This window comes from Balaenoptera physalus (assembly GCF_965194825.1).
Source record: "Balaenoptera physalus genome assembly, chromosome: X".
Lineage (NCBI taxonomy): Eukaryota > Metazoa > Chordata > Mammalia > Artiodactyla > Balaenopteridae > Balaenoptera > Balaenoptera physalus.
In genome coordinates, this window is record NC_138903.1 from 112,685,944 (window position 1) to 112,704,408 (window position 18,465).

The following is an 18,465-nucleotide window of genomic DNA, read 5'->3' on the forward strand; positions in this document are numbered from 1 at the left end:
AGCTGCACAACATCAGACAAACTGCCTAATTTCTGAGCCTCAGTTTCTTCATTTTTTTATATGAAATAAGATCACCTACCTCACAATACTGTTTGAAAGAAAAAATAAAATGAATGTGAAAATAATCGGTAAAATGTAGAGTCCTGTACAAACATGAATTATTATGTGAGGCACCTAAAATGGTATCTCTGCTTTCTCTAGGACACCCACCACAGGCACCTGAAAATCAAACCAGTCACACCCTTGGTTGAATGCTATCTCAAAGACAAAATTACATTGAAAACTGTTATGAACCTTTAGTGCAGGCATTTGACCTCATTGTTACCTGGCAGAGAGCAGGATCCTTAAAAGGGTGGGCCCAGGATAGGTGATCTCAGGAAAGGGGAGATGGGAGGAGAATCTTAAAATGCCTTGAAACGCTTTAAGCTCAGGAGTGAGTGCAGGCCAAGGGGAGGGAGTCCTGGTGGAGCCACTACACGGAGTTGTTAGGCAGAGGGAAGACATAGAAAGGGAGGCAGAAGTGCCAGCTACAAACTTTCTCTCCTTGGCTTGTGTTCATCTGAGGGACGTTTGACTTTACAGAAGCCATGTGTGTGCATTGGAGAGAGGGGAGGGAAGGCAGAAAGCAGCAAACGGATGCCAAGGGAGCTGTACTTAATCATAATAACCATTAGTATTGACTTTGGTGCCATCTTAAAGGAGCCATTTGTTATAAGAACCAATAGTCAAAACCCCAAGTCAGCCAAGCTTTGTCTTATGAGCTCTAAAAATAATGGTATTTTGCTGTCCATCTGTTTTAATTTTCCAAATTCAAATGCAATTTGAAATCAATTCAAAAATTGATTTCTTTCTTCTAAACAAAGAGATGTTAAAAGGAGAAAGGAAGGAAGAAGAAAGGACAGACAGACCCGGCTTTTCAATGAATCACGTAATAATACCCAAAAAGCAGGAACCCAAGGCAGTAATAATTCCCCTGAGAGGTATGAAAGGAAAATGGGTGAGAATTATGACCACATGAACAATATATAAAACCTCTCCAAGCTGAGGCCAGCAAATCACTTACCTACAGCTTCAGCAATGACATAAAAGCTGGAAGAAACACAGTTAAGGTCAATTGGTTCCTGAGTTTTAAGCCACCGCCTCATTTTAATCAGCCCCCCATGCCAGGCAGCGTCTCCAGCTGGCAAACAGCTGAGTGAAGTTAAGAGTTGTTGCTCTTTTTCAAGCAGCTTGAAAACAAAGTGGAAACAGCTGAGTGATCTTGCAGTTAAGAGTTTGGGAAAGGTCAGCAGATTATTTTCTAGCCAGGCCTTGTGAGGGTGTCTGCACCTCGGTATGGTCACAATCCAAGGTCTGGCACTCTACTTTACAGGACCTTTGTTCTGTCAACTTCCCCAACCTCCAGGGCCTGGTTCACAGTAGCCAAGCTCAAATAAACAGACTGATAAACCTGGACCACCAAGTTACGAACAGATGGTGGGATGGACCTAACAGCCAGAATACTTGGGCCCACTACCTGGTCTCCAGGAGAGAAACTGAACTCATTAAACAGCTCAAAAGAAGAGAAAATAAACTACATCCATTTACATTTACGTTCATTGCTTCACGTAACTTAATTCTTTGGGCCTGGATTTTCTGATCTGTATAAAAAAGAACAGTGTTTACCACTTAGCATTGTTTTTTTTAGGCTATCTGAAAAACATTTTGTGAACTGGAGAACATGATACAATTGGAGTGATTATGTTCGGCAATAAGATGGCAGTTTGGGGCACAAAGAATCTGAAAAGGAGCTAGAGTGTTCTACAGGCAGTTTACCCTCACTCCAGTAGAACCAAAAAAAAAAATCCTTACTGCACTATAGAGATGGCTTTTCTAAGGACTCAAAGACACCACACGTAGTCTCTGTGCCTTGGACACGTGGAGAAATCTCAGTCTCTAACACCTTTCTCAAAATTCCTTATTAGACACCCAAAGCACACACTGAAATGACTGACACTGCAGGGTCTCTGCCATGAATTCCCTCCAAGATAGATGCCTTCCTGGGTGCACTGCCCTGTCTGGCATCAGACATGCCCCCACCCACGGCTGCACCTTCACTCCTCTGTCTTGAGGTTCGGCTGCAATAAGTGGCAAAGATCTACTCCAGGAAGATTCATGTTGCCTTCCATCTCGGAGGTGGGGGGTCTTTTTCTGACCTGTCCCCCAGGTCCGGCTGTGCCCCTCTGTTGAGAACAATGAGGGGTTCCCACTCAGAGCCGGGGCAGGGGTGAAATTGGGGAGGGGCAGTGACAGCACAGAATGGATGGTTCTAGACCGCCAGAGATCCGAGCATTCCTCTGGGACAGTAAAAACCAGGCATCATTCACTATAGAAAGAAGCAGAATGAGGGACACAAGGGGGCCCAAAGGCAAATCTCAGAAGCCAGACTGGTAAACCCAACATGGACTCCCCACTGTCCTTGGAATCAAACCCAAGCTGCATAGCCCTTGAGGCCCCAAGTGACCCAGACTCCACCTGCTTCTCCAACGTCACCTCATATACTCACCCCCCCCACCCCATCACTAGCTCCATCCACACTGACCTTCTCTAGACCTGCCAACTCATTCCCAGCCTGGAGTCTGTGCACCAGCTCTTCCTCCCATCTGCGACCCTCTTCTCCTCTATCTTCTATATCTTTGCCTGGCCACCACTCAGGTTTCAGCCCAAATGTCACCTCCTTCTCTGATGACCTTTCTACTAACGTTTCCCAATCCCTCAGCCACTCTCTCTCCCGTTACCATGTTTTATTTTCTTCTTGACACTTACTAGACATTACTTCCTTATTGTCTGGTTCTTCCTCCGCAAGAGACAGGACAGAGAACCAAAAGAGGCGAAACTGAAGCATTGCAAATCAGAGCAGTTAACAAGCTGTGGGGAGAGAGAAATTCTGGAAGCCAGGGGAGGAATGCCTTGTCTTGTGCATGTGTATGAGCAGACTGCGTCTATCTAAATGGGCCACGGTCAACATGTACGGGGTATCTACTGTGTAGCAGCCCCTTTGCATAGACTATTCCCTGCCTCATGTCTCCATGGGGGAGGGCCTATTGTTCCAGTGCTTAGGAGGGAACAGCATTAGAATCCCACATTTGCTCCTGTTTAAAGTGGGAAGAGCAAACATTAATTGGGCAACATTAACCAGAAGGTTTAGGGTCACTTCATTGAAAGGATAATGAGGGCCTGTCTTTTCTCTCTAGCACTTTCCCAGCTTCTGGACTCCATTCTGTAAGCCCATCTGGCTGGGGACTCTCAATTGCAAAAATGTCCTCTATTCTTCCGCCTCGAAACCTATAGCTCAGCAGTCCCCAACCTTTTTGGCACCAGAGACCGGTTTTGTGGAAGACGATTTTTTCACAGATGGGGAGTGATGGGGGAGCCGCAGATGAAGCTTCACTCGCTCACCCGCCGCTCACCTCCGGCGGTACGGCCCGGTTCCTAACAGGCCAAGGACCGGTAGCGGTCCAGGGCCTGGGGGTTGGGGACCCCTGCTATAGCTAATTTTAATTTGGAATATTCGGAAGCCCCATTCTATCTCATGCCTAAACCATATCCCCTGGTTCATCTTTAACAGAGAATCTTGTTTTTTTAGATACAGGCAGGGTAATGATAGAATGTGTGGACTTAGGTCACTGAGGTTTTTCTCTTGGCTCTGCCACCTACTGAGTGACCTTGGATAAGCTATTTAATATTTCTGTTCCTTAATCTTCTCTATAAAATGGGAACGTTAATATCTACTTCATGGGGTTGATATAAGGAACAATATGATACCAAGTATCTAGCAAACAATTAATAATTTTTTGTTATTATCACTAATAAGAAGTAGTAAAGGTACGACAATGATCCACATCTACTTCCTCGTGTTTGTTGTCAGTTGGTTAGAGCCAAACAGGGTAGACAGGTAGGCAGATTAGCCTCACAAATCTCCAACATGGCCTGGAAAACTGAGGGGATAAACACAAGGAGTGGTGTTTGGGGACTAAAGTACTATATTGAGAAACCAAAGTTTTTGGTGGGCTTTACCAGCACTGGTGTTTGCAGCCTTACATGTGGCTTCGTCTGGCATCCTCAGGTTTGGGTCTAGGGCCATGATTTACACCGACAAAGCTTTATTTTCGGCGTCTGGGGCCTTACAGGGATTAATTAGCCTTATGAAAGAGCAAAGCGAGCTCCAGAGTCAGCAGAAGCATCCTGGGGCACCTGGACTGCAAAGGTGGCAGAATTCCACGTGCTTCAGAACTCCTCAGGAAAAGGGCAAGGTCCTTACTAGACTCAGGAATGGCTCACCTCAAAACGAGCTACTGTGAGCATTAATTGATCTCGAGTGTGTGACAGTAGTTAATAGGCTCAGCTTTTTTGTGTGTTTAGGAGGATTCCTCCACTGTTGTATGTCTCAGCTAGGACGGCAGTCCAAGGCTTTAAACCACAACAGCGGCTACATTCTTTGTGAGTCAAGGTGCAATAATGTGAAATTCAGGGCTTTTAAATTTTTAGTGTTGAGCATTGTTAGATAGAATTTGGGGCAGCTCACATAGTGCTGTCTCCCTTGATCTTGTCTGAAATTGCATGCAGGACCAAGGGGGAAGCCTTAAAAGGGACCAACCTTGGGTCTGTTTGGAAGGTCTACAGGCTCCCTGGAGCCTCTTTTCCCCCTCCACTCAATCTATTCGGGAGGATGAGAGCTTTTTGTTTCGTAGTTGACTGGGAGTAAACTGTCTTTTTCTGATATGTCTGTCAAAGGGCTTAGCATCATAGGAAGTGAGGGATGGCCCCTTACTGACACTGTCTCTTCCCCATTCTTCTTCTACTTTTCCCATCTTTCTTCCAAGCCTCTGCTGCCTTCTAATTCTATAGACCTTAAACTGTGAATATTCCAAGTATTTTGACTTGTTTACTTTGCTCTTTTCCTTCCCACGCTCAGTAGACCCACCCACTGCCAAAACTTCAGCTCTCTCCTCCAAGCAGATGACTCGCTCACCGGGTCCTACCTGCAAGTGTATCCCAGGTTCACCCCTCACACCTCCTACATGTAGGGCTGTGCCAGTAAGGGCGGAGAATCCAGTTTCTAGCTTTTGCCAATTTCACCTCAGGCTCCACATCTCCAAAAGTAAGGATCTCTCCACAAACATGCCCTTCCAAGTTACCTTCAATTCTGTCAACGGTCCCCGTCAGAAGGAACTAGCACTTCCCAAGTTTCAGGTTTTCCCTGTAGAAGTTTCCACTAGGGTAACACACATGGCCTCTCTGCAACCCCCCGTTCCCTTATTCCTCAAGGCACGACTTTGCTTATTGGCGAGACTGATGAGGAAACTGCTCGACTCAGTTCCTTCTGTGCCAGGGGTTGGCAAACTCAAGCCCGTGAACCAAATCCAGCCCGCCACCTGGTTCTGTAACTTAAGTTTTACGGGAACGCGACCACACTGGTTCCTTCACCTACTGTCTATGGCTGCTTTCACACCTCAACAGCAGAGGCGAGGTGTTATCACAGAGACCAACCACACAGCCTGCAAAGTATTAGCCGTGGGCGCTTGCCAGATCAACCCTCCTGTAACACCACTGTAATCCTGGCTGCTTAAGGACTTATAATGGGCACCTACTATCTGCTAAAGCAGTGGTCCCCAACCGTTTCGGCACCAGGGACCGGTTTTGTGGAAGACGGTTTTTCCACGCGCAGGGAATTGGCGGGGGCGTGGAATGGTTCAGGCGGTAATGCGAGTGATGGGGGGCGATGGGGGGCGATGGGGGGCGATGAAGCTTCCCTCGCTTGCCCACCGCTCACCTCCTGCTGTGCAGCCCGGTTCCTAACAGGCCGCCGACCACTACCAGTCCTTGGCCCAGGGGTTGGAGACCCCCGTGCTAAATAAAGCCTATTTCTGTGCAAACAAGGGAGGGGAAATTGTTTTGCGGCGGGGGGGGGGGATTTTGTTGCTATTTCTTAGAACTTTAAATTCTCTTTGAGAACAGGGATACACTTGAGAATAGAAGAAGGGTTTCCGTGTTGACCTTTTCTGGGTGGGGGCCAATTTGGGGCAACGCAAACATTGTTAAAGCCTCTCTGGCAAGGATGTTCTAACAGAGCTGTGTATAAAAAAAGTGAGAGAGAGAAAATACCAGGCAGCTTTCTGCTGTAGTCTGGTAAATTGAATAGAAGTAACTCCCTGCGTGGACCAATTCCAGAATCTTTAGGAGAGGGGGCACACATGAAAGAGACATTCACAGAAGTTCTAAGGGCCTCAACTCCCATCTCACTGGGCCCAGGTGGCAAGAATCAGAAAGGCAGACACACGGAGATGCAGAGGTAGGATTGGGACTCTCCACTGAGTTCTTTCATTAAACAAAAGAACAACACTCCTGGGTGACCAAGGACTGGACTGTTAACCCTCCTGGGTAAACAAAGCAACAAACTGTGGTGTAGTGGGGGCTTTGCCCTATGGCCAAAGGAGAATGCAAGCCTTTCTCTCCATCTTCTCTAAGTCTACAGTATAGAAGTTCTTGTTAAGGCCGAGAGTCAAAATGACCTCCAAGAACCCAACCTACCCACCATGTTAGAAGGTACAACTTTTGGTGGAGAAAAGGGATATTGGGTTGGCCAAAAAGTTCGTTTGGGTTTTACTGTATGATGTTATGGAAAAACCAGAATGCACTTTTTGGCCAAAGAAAACTGCTCTTTCTATTGCTTCCTTCTCTTAGAATTAAGTCTTCCTCTTCAAGCATTTAACGGGAAGGGCTCTTACCACTTGTAAGGCCCAACAGGATCACGGTTGAGCCCAAGGTAAAGAAACCCAGCAAGGACAAATAAGGCCAGATCTGCTCTAGACTTTAGGAGGGATGGCCCTACTTTCTTTGGTTTTGTTTTTCTGTGCTGCATTTCGAAAGAGTGGGGATGACACTGAAAGCCAAAAACCAAGGTTTGGCCCTAGGGGGAAAAAAATTCAGAGAGGCTACTTGGTCTGCTTCTGATCTAGGTCACAGGCTGAAGGACAAAAGTATTCCTTTCAAATATTAGGTCTGGCTTAACAAACCAGGGGAGAAGCTTACCAAGGGGTTACAAGAGCCTAGCCAGGAGTACAGCCCAAACATAAGAAGTATAGCTTTATGGTGAAGATCAAATTCTCTGGAGCCAGACTCCCTGGTTCATCTTCCAGCCCTGCTTCTTACTAGCTATGTGACCTTGGGCAAGTTTCTTAGCATCCCCGAACCTCTGTTTCCTCAACTAAAGAGGGGAGACTAGGGGCCTCCCTGGTGGCGCAGTGGTTAAGAATCCTCCTGCCAATGCAGGGGACACGGGTTCGAGCCCTGGTCTGGGAAGATCCCACATGCTGCGGAGCAACTAAGCCCGTGCGCCACAACTACTGAAGCCCAAGTGCCTAGGGCCCGTGCTCTGCAACGAGAAGCCACCACAATGAGAAGCCAGCACATTGCAACGAAAAGTAGCTCCCGCTCGCCGCAACTAGAGGAAGCCCGCATGCAGCAACGAAGACCCAATGCAGCCAAAATTAAATTTAAAAAAAAAGAGGGGAGACTAACAGTTCCAGTTCCATAAGGTTGTTCTGATATGCCTTCTCTGCTAGAGATATTCCTTGGTAGACATAGCAGGAAGAGTTACGGCCACAGGGTCTGGGAGGTTCTAATCCTAGTTACATAGAGACATGAGAACCACTGTGCTAGCCAAGTACATCTTCTTATTGCTCCCTTCTCACCTTCTTCTCAATTCTATTCTTGCTGTGTTAGTCCGCCCTGACGAAAATGCCTTCTCCCTACTTTATCTGTACCTATCCAACCCTAGCACAGTTCCACCTCCTAAAATACCAGTGTACTTACAATCAATACTAGGCAATTTAACACTTAATTGTCCTTTAATCCTTTCATGATGCCTACATTAATCACTCCTAAGAATTAAGAAATTGTCACTGTTAAGATGAAAATGTCATCTAGCTCATAGTAGGTACTCAATAAATGTATGGGCACTGCGGGAAAGGATTCGGAAAGTATACAAATATGTCTCAGCAGGAGGTCATTATCAGTCATTAGTAAGACACACTGGGCCTTACAACTTGGTCTGTAGAGCATGGGCTCTGGTGTCAGACAACGTAGATTCAAATCCCAGCTCTACTGCTGGCTAGCTGTTGGATCTTGGACAAGTCACTTAACCTCTCTGGGACTTGATTTCTTCATCTGAATAATGGCTAGAATAAGAACAATCAACCTCGTAGCATTGTCGGGTGGATTTAATGAACTCGAATAAAGCATTTAGCAGAATGCCTGTAAGTGTTGGGTTACATTGTGTTAGTTGTTAACGCTACTGTAAATTGCTTTATCAGATTAAGTGAACAAGGGCCTCCTAGGAATTAAACACAAAGCCTACATATTCTGATAGAAGGAACTACTAAAAAAAGGGTCAAAGCATAGGGTCAGGCATGGAAAGGGCTAGCCCCAGGGAGGGGCCGTAGGGAGGGGCCCTGGGGGCCTATGCGAGGCCATACTATGAAAGAGGACTCCTAAGTCTGGAACACGCAACACAAACTTCTCCCAGCTTCACACATTTGTCTTAGGGTGGTTTTCATAGTGACTGGAGTACGCCAGCCTGGCCCAAGTTGTGCTCTAAGAAAAAAGAGGGCTAACATTGCATTTCTGAAAGACTCCCATTTGGTTTATTAAGTAATTAACTTCCTGATGCACAGAGGACAAAGCACTGAGGGGACCTCTGAAGCCAATTAAAGCCCAAATGGCTGGATTGCTGCAAAGAATAGGTTCACAGGGAAAAGCCTTCCCTTTCTGAGGCTACCTCCCACCAACCCACTAATTAGACTGGGGAGAGAAAGAGCGGATGGCGAGGAGGCAAGGAAATGGCAACCTGAAGGTGGGGGGGGGAGGTCTAGGAGCCAAAAGGAAATTAGGGAAAGCTCAGGCTATCCCCCAGTGAGTGTGAACAGAAGCAAGGCAAGCACAAAGCACCACATCTGGCCCTCTGCTGGACTGGGAGCACCGACCCTCTACAGAGGCCCAGAGCCAACTTGTACTGGTCAATAATGTGGGTGACGCACAGCTACTCTGGAACCCCAGGCTGGCCGCCGAGTCTCAGAATATTTCCAAGAGGCCCAGGTCATTCGCACTCAGAGTCATTCTAATGTCAAGATGAATCAAGCAGAGCACAGAAGATAAAGCTCCCAAAATGAGCAGGTTGGGCTTGTAAAATATATATATATATTTATTTATTTATTTTTGGCTGCACTGGCTCTCCGTTGCTGTGCGTGGGCTTTCTCTAGTTGCGGCGAGCGGGGGCTACTCTTGGTTGTGGTGTGCAGGCTTCTCATTGTGGTGGCTTCTCTTGTTGTGATTGTGGAGCACGGGCTCTAGTGCGCAGGCTCAGTAGTTGTGGCGCACGGGCTTAGTTGCTCCGCGGCATGTGGGATCTTCCTGGACCAGGGCTAGAACCCGTGTCCCCTGCATTAGCAGGCAGATTCTTAACCACTGTGCCACCAGGGAAGTCCCTAAACCAGAATTTTAGTCCCTTTCCATATTATTTGAAATTGTATTTTAGGTACACATTTTTCTTCCCCACCAAGCTGAAACGTCAAATTGTGGAACCATCCCTGAATTATTTCTCTATTCCCTACTAGGGCTAGCACGGTGCCTGTGCAAAGTAAGTGCTCAAGAGATATAAACATATTTCAATTCAATAAACATAAAAAAATGACTAAGGATGGGAGAAGAACAGAACTAGGAAAAACAGTTTCTGGTCATCTGCAGCAATATTCCTTCTCTTTGTGGATTTTCTGCTCAATTACTTTGACTGAAGTGTATGGGCACACCAAGAACTATTTAGCAAGATGTGTGACAAATTATACAAGAAATACAGGGCTTCCCTGGTGGCGCAGTGGGACCTACCATCAGCCTACCTGAAGCTTGACTTTGAGAGGCTCTTGTCAATACACAGAGACTATTCCAGAACCACAAAGCCCTAGTCTTTCCTGCTGCTTTGGCCCTAATTACTACTAAAAGTTAGCAGCCAGCACCCATCCTTGATACAGTCTTGATATCATAATATATATATAAGTCTGCAAGAAATATTTTCCTTTTTCGCCTCATCTTTGAGAAGGAGCTTTATACTTTAATTTTGGTATTGTAGCTATTGCAAGTGGATTGTATAGGGAAATGGAGAGAAAAAGGGTCAAGACCATAGTCATGTCAGAGTTCAAGGCGATAGGATGCTGGAGCCAACACAGTTTCACAAGAGCCAGTTATGCACATCTCCTCCCAAGACTACATTCAGTGACTACGAGTTGGTAGTTTAAGTCCACCCTGATGGGAATATTTGCACACAGAAATCAGCAAACGTTACACATCAGGGCGTTTCCCCCTAGAGATCCAGTTTATTAGCACCTCACGAACTCAAAGGGACCTTAGTCATCATCAAAGGTAATCCCCTGGAAGATACTAAAGAGGATTGGGACACTGGGAAAAGGAGGGGGCAAAGCCAGAAGGAGTAAATTTGTGAGGGAAAGGATTGTTGAAGAAACCCTGCCCTCTTACCATCCCCTAGGTCTTGGCTCTTGTTCCCTTTTCTCAGTCCTGCACTAGATAGTGTGTGTGGGAAGGGCCAAGATAGCAGTTGCCATGAATATTCCCCCAAGTGGAGAGCCACTCAGAGCTCAGCCTACTTCCTCTGCCTTTAGTGTCAGACCCCTGAGGGACTCAATGGCAAAGGGGTCATAGATGCCCACCTGGTCGCCAGGAAAGCAAAACTCCAGTACAGCTCAACACAATGGTCCCTAGTTACAGATTAGCTGCACATAATTCCCCAGCTGCTCAAATTGCTAGGCTGGACTCAAGTGGCAATTCCCCAAAAATAGAGGAATTAAATGACCGCGTTTCTCCACTCCCACCTCCTTGGACCCTCTCATTTTCCCTGCGCCCTTCAAATGTGCACTCCACAGGGGCACACAGCACTCCCGAAAAGCTCCTTCATTGCCCCTGTGCCTCCTCTTTAGTTGTTAGATTCTGAAACTGCTCAGGAAAGAAGCTGTTGATGTTGGATCGTCACCATCTAGCACTCACTGCATGCTCTGCATTCACCAATCAGGCCTGGCTCTGCACACTTACTGAAATTTTCCTTTTTAGGCAAACCTTCCAACCACAAATATTTACAGTGTCTACCATGTGCCAGTGATATATAGATGTATTTATCTAAAATGATATATGGATAAATAAGGCATGGACTTTGCCCTGTCAGAGTTTACAACTAAACAAAGAAGACATACATATGTTACCCTAGTACAGGATAAAATGAAATTTAGTGCTGATGGAGGCAGAGACCCAGAGATATGTAAGTCCCTGGCATCTGGAAAGATGAAGGCCAAAGGGAGTTAAAATGAAAAAGATTAGCTGATGTTTACTTAGCATGTGCCAGATTCCATGATAAATTCTTTACATAAATCACCTCACTTAATCCTCACAACCACCAAGTGTTCGTGGTGAATTTAAGGTTCTTTCTTCGTTGCGAAAGAATTCGGAGACAAAGTGATAGGTAAGAAGTGGATTTATTTAGAGAGAAACACACTCCACAGACAGTGTGTGGGCCATCTCAGAAAGTGAGAGGCCTCGAAATATTGCGTGGTTAATTTTTATGGGCTGGTAATTTCATAGGCTAATGAGCAGGAGGATTATTCCAATTATTTTGGGAAAGGGGTGGGCATTTCCAGGAATTGGGCCACTGCCCACTTTTTGGCCTTTTATGGTTAGCCTCAGAACTCTCATGGCACTGGTGGGTGTGTCATTTAGTATGCTAATGTATTACAATGAGTGTATAATGAGGCTCAAAGTCTACTGGAAGTCAAATCTTCCGCCATCTTGGACCTAGTTGGTTCTCACTAGTTTTCGTCATGTACTGTCTATGTCATTCTTTTAAAGTTTGTGCCCTGCCCCCTTCCCTCCTGTTTCACAAGTAAGATAGGTAGCATCATCCTCACTGTCCAGCTGGAAAAAAGAAATCAAGGAGTAAAGAGATTAAATACTTCACCCCAAATCATGCAGCTAGTTAAATGTTGGAATAGGGGTCTGCTATAGACTAGATGTTTGTATCTCCCCCAAAATACCTATGTTGAAATCCTAGCCCCCAAAGTATTAGAAGGTGGGGCATTTGGGAGGTGATTAGGTCACGAGGGAGGAACCCTCATGAATGAGATTAGTGCCCTTGTAAAAGAGACCTCAATGAACTCCCTTGTCCCTTCTGCCACGTGAGAATACAAGTCATGGTCTGCAAGCCAGAAGTGGGCCTTCACCAGAACCCAACCATGCTGGCACCCTGATCTTAGGCTTCCCAGCCTCCAGAACTATAAGCAATGTATTTCTGCTGTTTACAAGCCACCCAGTCTATGGTATTTTGTTATAGCAGCCTAAAGAGACTAAGACATTGTGTATCCCAGATCTTTCTGATTCCAGAACTCCAGGCAGACTTCTAGGGAAGATAAAATGAGGTATCATACTCTTTTATTAAATGATCTCCACATTCTTCTATAACTTTAGGGGCTAGTAACAGAATTCATTCATTCTCTCAACATGTCCCAAGCACTGTTCTATAGGAGTTTAAAAAAAAAGACAAAATTCCCTGCCTTTGTGGTAGTTTTAATACAATGAAAGATAAGCCCTCTTAAGGAGAAAATTGCATGTATTGGAACAAATACTTTAATAAAGTGCTTGGAGCAGTGGAGAAGGTGACAAAGCCCATTTGATAAAGATCACCACCGACTCCCCTGTAGTGAGACTGCACACCAGAGAAACCATGGCATAACCTCACCAAACAAAGGAAGGGACACAATTATTTCGCATCAGGCAGGCAGGTTGTGGGGGAGAAGGGTGTAGGTACAATGTAAATGAAGCCATGGTTTGATGGTTTCAAAATAGGGCAGGGCTGTGTATAAAGGGGTGAACCTTAGCCCTGAGCTGAGAAGTGGACCCAGGGTCCTGTCTCCTTGGAAACTACAGAAGTAAGATAAATGTGGAATGGTGTGTCCTAAAATCCCCTGATCTGAAGCTCTGCAACTGGATTGGAAATCAAGGCTGTTTCCAGGCAAGAATGGGATATTCTATTATTACTGGTACGATTTCAAACAGCAAAGTTCTGTCAGCCTAAGATTTTAAGATTTTTCAGCCCTAGATACTTCTATTAATTAACAAGAAGAATTTGTTTTTATAGGTTCACAAAGGTGACCTGAGTGTTAACTGGCAAGAAGGCCACAGAAGAGTGAGGCGGCTCCTCAGTCAGTATAGAGGAGAAATTTAGAACTTTAGTATTGCCAGGACAACATGGGAGGAAGAGAGGTGAGGAGCTGAGATGAAAGCGTAACAGGGAGAATAAGACGGAGCAAGTCTGTGGGAGTGGGATGGTGTGACCCTGCCCATATACATGCTGGCGAAAGTCTACTGACCGGGGGCAGAGAGAGGCAGGGCCTGAGAGGGAGAGAGGTGGGCCCTATGTTTCATACCAAGTAAATATAGTGTGGGACAGGGACAGCATGAGTGACCAGGGAGCATATGAGGCTCCCACAAAGTTCTCCAAAATCATTGGGATGTGTTTGAACTTCGACAGGCCATGAAGTAATTTCACAACTTAGATCATAAGGGCAGGCCAGGCTGATGTAAAACATATAGGCCTCAAGGCAATTCAAAGACATGTTACTTCAACCTACAAGGAATAAATTTAGAGAACACATTCCCTCAAGAATGTAGCCACCTGGATTCAAGCTCCACCTCTATAAGTCAACACCTGACAAACTCAGAAATAGGCCAGGAAGATTCAAAAGGGCCAAGAAGCAAGCAGTTGAGACAAGCAACGTATGAAAAATTTTAAGAAAGCCAAGCTGGTTAAGACAGCACTATTTCCATGAGATGCTTCCTCAGGAAGCAGGAGGTTCCATAGGGTTCTTGTGGCCTTGCTCTAAAGGTAAAGGCAAGACAGTTAGTTGCTTGTGGTAATGGCAGTCAGGTGTCTACAGTTGTGTTATGCCAGGAGAAGGACCTAAGTGAGTGCTGTGAGACAAAGATCATTGTAAACCTGACTGTTGAAAATAAAATCTTAACATCTTGGCATCTTAAGAATATACAACCTAATCATGACTGGCCGAGACATTAAGAGTCATCAAGTGGGGGCTTCCCTGGTGGTCCAGTGGTAAAGAATCTGCCTTCCAATGCAGGGGATGCAGGTTTAATCCCTGGTTGGGGAACTAAGATCCCACATACCGCAGGGCAACTAAGCCTACGTGCCACAACTACTGAGCCCATGTGCCACAACTACTGAGCCAGCATGCCATAACTACTGAGCCAGCATGCCACAAACTACAGAGCCCACGCGCTCTGGAGCCCGCACGCCACAACTAGAGAGAAAACTCGCATGCCACAACTAGAGAGAAGCCCAGGCACCACAATGAAAGACCCCACATGCCACAACGAAGATCCCACATGCCGCAATGAAGACCCGACACAGCCAAAAATAAAAAATATATAAATTTTTAAAAAACAATAGCATTATATATTTTTAAAATAACATTATATATTTTTTAAAAAGTCATCAAGTGAATCAAGAGTCGTGGTCCTGAGCAGGGAACCACACAAATGGGCTGGAGATAGACTTCAAGACTTAGTGAGACAAATCTGTCCTTCAGGGATATTTTGTCCCTCATAGTAACTTGAAAATTTTCTTTAACTTTCAAACATTTAAAAAAATAGAAGTATCACATTAGGAAAAAAAAATAATCATATACCTGCTCTTGAAGAATCAGAAGATCTAACAAGATTTGGCCCACGTTCCCATGTGGTAAAAGGAGGCTGGAGTGGATGGCAAGTGTATCCTCTGCTTCCCTGCAGTCCCTGCCGGTAGAGAATGCCTCATACTCAGCCAGTTTTGCTTATTTATACTACCTGGCAGACTCCTGGAGGAGTTTGTAACTCCTGAAGTACCAAAGTTCATACTATCAATATTTTGCTTTAAAAAAAAGTGAACGCACCCCATCTGTTTACTCACATACTCCACGCTGCTTTGGGGGGCTTTTTTCCAGAATATTGTGCCTTGTAAGGCTGTTTTTTCCTGGACTGTGTGAAGGGAATCACTTCCCCTCACCCCAGGTTCCCTGCTTTGTTCACTGCATGGTCAGCTTGCGGTTTTCTGTTTGGTTACCAGCATTTGTGAAGAAGGACAGTGTGACCGCTGGGGTAGGAGGACCCTTGGAGTGAAGAAAGCCGTTAGGAAATCAATCCTAAAGTGATTTATTTCCAAGCAGTAGATAGCAAGGAGGCAGTGTATATTTATCATTTGGACAAGGCCTTAATAAAGATAAATTCGGAGTTTGAGTTCCCCTAAGGAAGTGGCTTTGACTTCCGACATATGCCAAAATGCACATCACAGCTAATTAGGTGGTGTTTGAATATGCCTTGCAAGTGGCTATAGTTAGGAAGTGGAGAGGAATGATGTGTTTGTCTGCACTGAGATGTGCCACTGATGGTCTGAAAATTCCTGGGACTTTGAGACCAATGTCAAGAGTTAAATCCAAGGATATCCCCAAAGCCAATAATGAATGTGTGCTTGTTATAAAAATCTAGTCAAGACTTTGTTTAGCTGCAGCATAGAGGGCAAATGAACAGACTGCCAGTTACATTCATGTGATGAATACAATCATGCATGATTGCTGGATTTCATTTTTACTGTCTCCTGTGTGCAGGTGGAGAATCCCTGCATTTACCAAAAACAAAGGGGGTGGGAGAGTTTAGACAGCGGACTCCGTACTCCAAACGATCTCAGAAAAACTGGTATTTCAGCTTCTCTGCCATGAGAATCAGGACCTGGAGGACTTGGATAAGGCCAGCCCGGCCCCTAGGGCACAAGATTTCAGGAGGCGCTCACTCTCAGGGTCCAGCAAGAAGAGGGTTATACTTGTCAACTGGGCACCTCCTTAAATTTTGCTCCCTAGGGACCTAACTTGGCTCACCCTAGTCCCAACCCTGTTAGGAACTTTTTTTCTTAAGTTGTGATGCTATAAGATCTCACCAAGGAAGTGGGAAGGCCAAAAAATGTGCAATAGTTACAAAATCATGTACAATAACGTGCAATAACTTATCAGGACACACTGTGCAGATAATATCGTAAATCCTTACATCGTCACAGAAAGGAAAGAGAGGGGTCAGGAGAAATTAGTAGCATGTCTGAATATCCCTTTCTCAATTCCAAAGCCTTCTAACGGAATTAAGGGCTAACAAGGTACTGCCAAGGAGCAGGCGAACCTGCAGGTGACCAGTGAGGACCTCAAGCTGAAGTTCTGTGCTGTGACTGGTGCCTTAGTCAACCGTACCAGTGGGGCTAACAGCGACTAAGACTCATTTCTTCAACTAGGCTAAGAATCTCTAAGATCTTGGCAACATGATTCATTTACTCGTGAGATCTTTTTTCATACGGAGCCCCAAAGGGAAACTTCAGCCCTGTCTCATGTAGGACAAGTTCCAAGTAGAAAAGAGTTCCAGGTAGGGGTTTCATCCTGCCGGCAAGAGAAGAGAGACGGGAGACCTCAGGTCTTATTTTGCTTCCTGTGGCTCAAGTTAGATTACCAAGTATCCTCGGTTTTAAAACCCCAGCCTACTTCATGCCCTCTCCTTTCTCCTACTCCCACCCGCGGCCCAGAACGTGACTGCATATGTCAGGACTGAGAAAAAGAACAGGCTAACGTGGTGCCAAGCCGAGAAGGGTCATCCTTATCCAGCCTTAATTGGAACCCAATTTGAGACTTTCCAAATGGAAGATCATTGAGTGCTTCCAGGTGGGAAAAACCGCCACCTCTTCAAAATTTATCAAACTGGCTCATGAGGCTCTGTGGGCACTCCCCCAAAAACAAACAAAGAAACAAAAAACAACCACTCTTGTTGAACAGAGAGGCTCTCTGGAAATGAATTCCAAACACAGGGATTAGCATTTCCTTTCAAAGGGTCACAGCACACGAAGGGGAAAGGTCCTTGATAAGATGTGGTTTCCATTTGCTAAATTCCACTTAGCTCAGCTCTCTGGCGGCTTCTCCCTCGGTTTGGCTGGGCCACGCGGGAGCCGGGCTTCCAACAGAGCATTTCCAAACAAGAGACTGCACTAAGCATAGTCCAGAACTTGGCACAAGCTGTGATGCCTTTCGAAAGTTTATGCTCAACATTCTGAATTAGTTGACAGTGCTCAATTACTCAAATATTGATACTTATTAAGTACCTCTAAATGTACAAGATCCTATTCTTGGTGCTGGAGGGAGGCAGGGTGAGAAAGATGCCAATGAGATCCCAAGTCTTCTATGAGAGTTAACTGTCTAGTAAGGAGGTTAAGATATGCACAGGAATAGCTAGTATGAAGTAGGAAAAGTTACAAAGTTGTGTTAGTTTCAAGTGTACAGCAAAATGATTCAGTTATATCTATTCTTTCAGATTCTTTTCCGTTATAGGTTATTACAAGATACTGAGTAGAGTTCCCTGTGCTATACAGTAGGTACTTGTTTACCTATTTTATATATAGCAGTGTGTATCTGTTAATCCCAAGACTCTAGTTTAACAAGAGCCGCAGGGGATTCTGATACACTTGACAGAGAACCCCCAGGCTAGAATTGTTCTGAAGGAGAAATGGTTTTCAGCTGAGGGGCGCAAGAAACACCTGAAGAAGGAGACAGCATGAATCAGATTTCAACAATGTAACAAACTGCTAGTTGGCCGCCAAAATTTGCCCTCCGTTTCAGACTACATTGCCTAGCCTCTCTCAGGTATGTGCGGGCGTGTGGCTAATTTATTTCCAATGGAATGTAGGAAGTGGCATGTGCCACTTCCAGGCCTCGACCTTGAAAGAGTGGACCCATCTTATTCACTCTTTCCTCTTCTTCCAGCTGGAACCTGGATGAGATGGGCCAGCCTTGACCACTCAGATGAGAATCACATCCCAGGGGATGGTACAGCAATAACTTGTTGAATTGACAACTTATAAACGAACCTAAGTTCTGGAATGAAGACACAAAGCAGAGCCACTGTCACTCTGAAACACAACAGAACTGTCACATGAGAGAAAAATGAACTTCTGAATTTTTAAAGCCATTCTACTCTATGGTCGCTTAAAACACACACACACACACACACACACACACACACACACACACACACACACACACACACACACACACACACACACACACACACACACACACACACACACACACACACACACACACACACACACACACACACACACACACACACACACACACACACACACCCCTACATTTACCCTAACAAATGCAGACAGAGGTGGTGAAAAGGGTATTATGGCAGGTTGAAGGAGCAGCCTAAGTAGACACAGGGGTCTGTGTGAATGTGCATGGAGTGTTCAAGGAATCACGATAGTTTGGCTGGCCGGAGCATATGGTATGT

General features: G+C 45.4%; 1 long non-coding RNA gene across 1 annotated transcript; it reads right to left on the bottom strand.

Annotated features, from left to right (window-relative positions):
- Positions 1 to 9,227: 9,227 nt before the first annotated feature.
- On the bottom strand, positions 9,228 to 18,197 carry LOC309652831. The gene is made up of 2 exons (XR_014258904.1): positions 18,131 to 18,197; positions 9,228 to 18,038 (listed from the first exon to the last, which is right to left on the bottom strand). It is a non-coding gene; the product is annotated as an uncharacterized lncRNA (long non-coding RNA).
- Positions 18,198 to 18,465: the final 268 nt, after the last annotated feature.